General features: G+C 34.7%; 1 non-coding gene across 1 annotated transcript; it reads right to left on the bottom strand.

Annotated features, from left to right (window-relative positions):
* Positions 1 to 1,254: 1,254 nt before the first annotated feature.
* Positions 1,255 to 1,361, bottom strand: LOC121155993. Its single transcript, XR_005883785.1, has one exon. It is a non-coding gene; the product is annotated as a U6 spliceosomal RNA (small nuclear RNA).
* Positions 1,362 to 7,344: the final 5,983 nt, after the last annotated feature.

The following is a 7,344-nucleotide window of genomic DNA, read 5'->3' as shown; positions in this document are numbered from 1 at the left end:
CCCATGCTATTTAGCATGAATTGGCAACCTTGCCTTAACCTTTACAATTGGATAAAATCCAATCGTAAATGATACTTAAGCAATTGGTTTTTTATTATGGGAAAAGTGTAAGGAATATTCCAAATAATCATTTGCATGCATACATGAATATAATTTTATGTGAGCTAGAACTTTAAGGTGGATACAGAAATATACCAAGTTTAAAAGAAAATTGGAAAGGACCTCAGAGGTGCAAGGGATTATTTTATACTGCGATAAAATATGCATAACATGAAACTTATAATTTTAAACTTTATTAAGTATATGAATTTTTCAGTAACATAATAATAATATCATTATGCAGCCAAATCTCAGAAGAATCATTTTAACCTTGCCAGATTAAAACCCTGTACCTATTAAACAAACAAAAAATGCTTATTTTTATTTATCCAAGCTAAGCAGTCTTTCTTCCACCTCTTCAAATTTGACTGCTGCAGTACCTTATATAATGAAATAGTAGAGCAGAGAGTTTATTAATGTTACACCCTTACACCATACAGCATTGAATGTATGTATATAAATTGAAAACATTGAACTACGCTATCCAATATAGAAAATTAATTCATTGCTTTGTTAAAACATATTTACTGTACAGAATCCGTCATAGAGTTATTCTTCAGAAAATAAACAAAATTCCTCTAAATTAAAGAACAGAAGAGAGCAATTTAATAGCAAATATTCACCAAAAAGAAGAAACATGAATGGTCAATATTCAGTTGGAAAATATTTGCTCAACTTCATTACTGTTAGTATTAAAAACACAGCACAGTGGCATTCCATATTGATTGGCTTGACAGTCTACAAATCTTTACAAAAATGATGTCGGTTAGAACCCCTAGCACAGTCATTCCTCGTCTACTGCTGATGGATTTATGGTAAAAATATTTCTTGGAAAACTCTCATACCCATTTCCACTTAGATTACAGGTGTGATGATATCTTTTTCCATTTTTTGTTCACATTATTATTTTCCCTGGTGTATCTCCTTTATTTAATTTATTATTATTATTATTACTATTATTTTACATGACATATTTTAGGAAGGAGGATATATCTAAATACTTTTGTAAAAATAGAAATGTTCTTTCAGATAGAATGCATGAAGCATTGAAAAAATAGGGAGTAAAAGGGACTTTTGTTAATTAAAATATACAGAATCACATAGAGTTCATATAAAGTATTTCAAAAGAGAAAAGAAAGGAGACATTTATTAATTGAAATATTATACAGGTTATAGTGTGAATATGCCAACCTTGCACAGGGGCCATGTTAATCTTCTCTGTGTCATTCCAATTTTACTATATGTGCTGCTGAAGCAAGCACTATAGTGTGAGTATGATTTTTGAAAGGCTATGTAATGCAGCTGTGTGCCATAGTACAGCATGGGATGACAACATCTCATATTGGAATGTGTGGTTCAAGATTGTTCTACTCTTCCTCAGTCCTGCTTCCGGCTAACATATGTGAGAGATAAGCCATGATGTTTCAAGTATTTCAGAACCTGCTAGACATGTATGAGATATGGATGGAGTTCGAGGATTCAGTACGGCTTGGTCCAGAAATCATAGGAATTTGGATACTGACATTTATTGTTTTATTTCCTTTTAATCTAGCTTTCATATAAATAAAAACATACTTGAAAAAGTGACAATGCAGTAAAGAAGAATTCAGTCATAAAAGAATAAAATCGATGTTAGGCAGGATGAATGAACTTGGAGATCAACATGTTAAATTAAATAAACCAAATACATAAATATAAATGGTTTAAAAGCATTTATTTAATTGTATTGGAAAGGCAGATTTCTACAGAAAAGGAAAGACAGAGAGAAAAATCTTCTGTCCGCAGGTTTATTTCCCAAGTGTCTGCGACAGCCACAGCTGAGCCAACCTGAAGCCAGAAGTCAGGGGCTTCTTCTAGGTCTCCCACACAAGTGCAGTGTCCCAAGGTTTGAGCCACCCTTGAACTCCTTTGCAGGCCATAAACAGAAAGCCAGAAGGGAAGTGGGGCACTCAGGACAGACGCTAATGCTGACATGGAATCCCAGCGCATTCAAGGCAAGAATTTTAGCCACTAGGCTATTATGTCCAACTCAAATATGAATAATTTTATTGTCTGTCTCAGAATTTAAAGGCATCATTGGTCAGTGCTAATTAAGGATATTCACCAAATATTCTGGGGCGGTTTTGAAAAGATGATGTTTGAATAATGAGTACCAAAACACAGAAAGATGTAGCAAATTCTTGCATTTAAAAGCATGGTGAGGTTACAGCAATTCACAATAGTGTATTTTAAAAATTACGTTAAATGTTTTCCATCATACAATTTTGCAGGTATAGGGATTTGTTCTTTCTCCCTCCCCATTTCGCCAGTAGTGTAGTCCATATTTTTTAAGCAGTTTAGAAAGGAAAAACAGTATACAATATGATGAAGAAAGAAGTTGAGTAGGGCAGAGAATAGGTTCCAAACCCAAAGGAACAGTGAATAAGTGAGAAGTCTAGCTTCATGGTTTGGTCAGATTATGCAGCACATATCTGATTGCCTTTTGTAGTGTACCATAAAAATCTATGAGTATTTGAAGAAACAATAAAATTAAACTCCCTTATTGAAACAATATACTGTTTTAAAATATTGATAAAGATACACTCCACGAAGATATATCTTCTTTTAATTTTTATTGCTCCTATGTAAAGTTACCTAGAATAGCTTTAAAGCTTTATTTTTTGCCTGTGTCAGAATTGCTATTTTTATACATAAATGGAATGTGTTAGGATGCTCAATGCTATATAAGAATTAAGATAATTAGAATGTGAGGAAAACATCATCATTTTTCCAACCTTCCATTTCCTCCCATATTATCGTGGTAGTAGCAACCTTTAGTAACAGTTCAACATTTTAAAGATTTATTTTAGTTGTATTGCAAAGTCAGATATACAGAGAGGAGGAGAGACAGAGAGGAAGATCTTCTGTCCAATGATTCACTCCCCAAGTGGCCGCAACCACTGGTGCTGTGCCAATCTGAAGCCACGATCCAGGAACTTCTTCCAGGTCTCCCACGTGGGTGCAGGGTCCCAAGGCTTTAGGCTGTCCTCTCCTGCTTTCCCAGGCCACAAGCAGGAAGCTGGATGGGAAGCAGGGCTACTAGGATTAGAACCTGTGCCCTTATGCGGCAAGGAATTTAGCTGCTAGGCCACCATGCTGGGCCCAACAGTTCCAAGTTTAACATTCTATTATTTAAGTATATCATGGCTCTGTGGGTATGGGCAAAGTTAGACAATCCAATATCATAGTATTGAGGTATATTGAATTGAGAGTCCTCCTTTTATTAGGGAATAGAGATGAATTCTGCAAAATATCTTTATTTCTTAGTATGCTAATTTTTATGCAGTTCACCTAGGAGAATATGTATATACTCTTTACCTGCATCTGTTTTGTATTTAGCTTATTTCACTGAGATTAATGGTCAAGAGTTGGGACCATTTCATTGGAAATGGCATAATTATACTTTTTTTTTTTATTGTGGAGTAAATGTACTACCGTTTCTTTACTCATTCCTCTTTCAATGTGCATGTATTTGATACTTAATTAAGCTATTTATTTATTTATTTATTTATTTATTTATTTATTTATTTATATTTCCATTTATTTACTAGTGTGGTTTGTGCTACTCTTTCTATGAGGTTACAGGTCACTTTCTCATATGCAGATTTCACTTCCTTTGAATATATTTCCAGGAGTGGAAGAGCCGGGTCATAACGGAGATCGTTTTTCAGTTGTCCGAGCACTCCCCATACTGACTTCAGTTGTGGTTGCGCTAATCTACATTCCCAAGGACAGGGGGGTAAGGTACCTTTCCCCCTACAGCCTCACCAGAAGCTGTTTTTAGCAATTTCTTAAAGTAGGCCCTTCTCACAGGAAATAGTTGGAGCCTCCACATGGTTTTTATTTGCACTTTGCCAATAGTCCAGGAATGTGAGCGTTTTTTTAATGTCTATTAGCCATTTGAATTTGTTCTTTTGAAAAATGTTGTCATTACTTTCACCAGTGTGTTTGCAGAATTGCTTGTTTTGCTGCTGTTGAGTTTCTAAAGTTCTTTGTAAATCCTGGGTACTGGTCCTCTATTTGTTGTGTGATACACAATTTTGTCTCACACTCTTTGTATCTTTGCTTTGCTTATTCTTTCCTTTACTTCACAGAAGCATCTTAGATGAATGTAATCCCATTTGTTTGTGCTTTGATTCTTTGTTTTTGGTTTCTTGTCTCAGAAGTCTTTCCTAGTGACTAGATCTTGTAGAGTGCTCCCCATGCTTTCCCGCAACAGTTTGATGGTTTCTGGATGAAAAAACAAAACAAAACAAAACAAAAAAAAAAAACAAACAAAAACCCAGATGTAGTTTAGGTCCTTGATTTGTAATCTGATGAAGAACTAGCTATCACATATTTTATCTTATTTTTGTTTTGTGAGTGAAGGTTATCATTATTGAAAAGACAGATGAGTTAGAAAGTGAAAAATCCATCTGTTCTTGTGTGAAGTACAATTCTTTACCTTACACATATTTGTTAATCCTGCATTCCGTTTTTCTTAACATTAGTCCTTGAATCACTCCAATATGTGCTTCACTATGTGAAGTAGCATTGGCAATTTTATCCAGAGTGCCATCAAATGCCACTTTTGTCTCAAATTAAACTAATCTAAATATGATGCTTTGCATAGCTACTTTCAGCTTAAGAAAGTTAACAAAAAAAAAAAAACTGCTATTATTTTTTCTCTATTCTGTGCACCAAAGGATGAAGTTGAACAACTTTTAAAGGTAAGGGTAAAAAATGAAATGAAGGATAGGTTGAGGGAAAGTTAATAAAGATCACTAAAAAAACACATGCAAAACACAACGTACCCCAAGACAGGACAAACCAGCAGGTTCCTGTGATAGTTCAAAAAGTCAACCACTGGTAGCAAGTAAAGTTTTTGAATTCAAAAGCACAGAAGAAAATGTAATGAGAACTTGCATTTGAGAGGATACAAAATGGAGAAAAGGAATGTCTCCACAGAACTCTTGACAGGTCTGCTTGTTCTCCAGCCCTTATCGTTAATTAGCTGTAAAACCTAAGGGAAATACCCAGCCTGGCTTATCTGTGTCCTTATGTGTACAATTGCGATAATCGTATTTTTCTCAAACCGTTTTGAAGCTATTACAATGACAGAATAAAAGGGAATAGCTTTGCAAATCTTAATGTTGTATAAATGTAAGAGATCATTTATCAGCCCCAGATAGAGTTTATGAGAAAGTATATAACACGGAAAGCATAATAATTGACCAATTATCAAAGTAACTTTAGAAAATGTATGTATGTGACCTTACAATATTTTCTTTGCAAATATTGCTTTGAAACTAACAGAGAAAGAGGGAGAAGAAGAGAGAGAGAACTTCCATCCACTCGTTCACTTTCCAGAAGTCCCCATGGCTTTCTCTGGCCAGGCAAAAGCCAGAATCCAGAAGTTTTATCCAGTTTTACAAGTGGTGGTGGTGGGGGAATAGAAGCCCAAACACAAGGGAAGTTTTTCCCTGCCTTTCTCAATCCTTCTTAAGTAATCTAGGTTTAGAGTGGAAAAGCCAGAGCACACCCATGTGTCCATCGTGATGCTGGTTTACTCGATGGAAGCTTAAGCGTCTTCTCTATGTCAGTCCCAATCTATAATCTTTCAAGCAGATATGTCTTGTGTTCCAGATAGCTTTTGTTACATTTATTTTTCTATGTACTATTATACTGATCATGTACCTCCACGAACACTGCTAATTTCCATGTCTTTAAATTTAATGTTATTTAGGAAAAATGCACTTCATTTGGTTTCTTTAATATGCCTTAAATAATGTCTCACATGTCTAATTTTGCTGTCTCTGTTTCATAATTCAGAAGGATTTGTGTAAAGAATTAAGAAATTGTGTCATTAAATGTTTTAATTATTTGTCAATATGGCTTTGTTTTATTGGAGTTTAAGGCTTTTATACTGAAAGTTAGGTATATATGATGTCAGTGTTTTCAAAATATTGTTCATATTAGCTTAATTTACTCATTGAAATAACAATTAAAAATTCATCAGTCAGTACTTAAGAGTGAACAATCTAATCATGATGTATCTTTACCATAAAATGTTCACTGATCACAAAACCTATTGTTGTTTTTCCAAAATCTTTTTTTTTTTTTTAAAGATTTATTTTTATTATTTTTTCATTGGAAAGGCGGATATACAGAGAGGAGAGACAGAGAGGAAGATCTTCCGTCCGATGATTCACTCCCCAAGTGAGCGCAACGGGCCGATACTATGCCGATCCGAAGCCAGGAGCCTCTTCCGGGTCTCCCACGCGGGTGCAGGTTCCCAAAGCTTTGGGCCGTCCTCGACTGCTTTCCCAGGCCACAAGCAGGGAGCTGGAAGGGAAGCGGGGCTGCCGGGATTAGAACCGGCGCCCATATGGGATCCCGGGGGTGCAAGGCGAGGACCTTTAACCACTTGCGCCACCGCGCCGGGCCCTCCAAAATCTTTTGAAAAAATCTTTGAAGTATTTATTCATAAGGACATTCACCTATCTTCCTGAATGTATAAGGATCTCCAACTAATTGGCCAGGAAGAAAATAAACTAAAACCTAGACGTGTATTTTATAATATTAAAACATTTATGCTATTTGTAATGGGATTTTCATAAGATGTATAGGTATTTTAATTTGTTTGCCATTTTGTATGTAATTTTACAATCATCAGTCTCATTTAATAAGGAACTGAAAATAAGGAATTATCTTCTGTGCATAACAACACATTTGGCAGCACATCTATAAAATTTATATCATTCATATTTGCATTTCTAACTTTCTATACTGGTATGTTGAACTCATGCAAAAGAAATAGTTTATTATGAGTATGATATATAACGTGAAATCAGATGAATAATCCTTTGCTGATTTATTCAGGCAAGGATATATCAGAAAATTTGTTATTGATCATGAAGATGCTGAAGTGAATGTTATATTTTATAGAGCATCTTTAAAAAGTAGGTGTTTTTTTTTTCTTTCACAAAAATGGACTATAATGGCACAGCTCTCCTAACCAACTACTGACAATAATTTTGAAGGTATGAAGACACTAATTTGAAATAGTTCCACGTCTAAGGACAAAAGATAGATGGTGCTTGCACACAGTGAATAGCATTAAAGAATCTACTTATATAATTTAGTGATAAAGTACGAAAGTTAACTGATTTTTCATTACACGCAAGGTTATTGTCAGTTATGTAGGAGAATTTTTCTGAAATTTAA

Source organism: Ochotona curzoniae, unplaced genomic scaffold (genome assembly GCF_017591425.1).
Source record: "Ochotona curzoniae isolate NIBS_2020 unplaced genomic scaffold, NIBS_Ocur_1.0 contig_3190, whole genome shotgun sequence".
Lineage (NCBI taxonomy): Eukaryota > Metazoa > Chordata > Mammalia > Lagomorpha > Ochotonidae > Ochotona > Ochotona curzoniae.
Note: the sequence above shows the minus strand (reverse complement) of the source record. Positions and strands in the feature narration are given on the sequence as shown.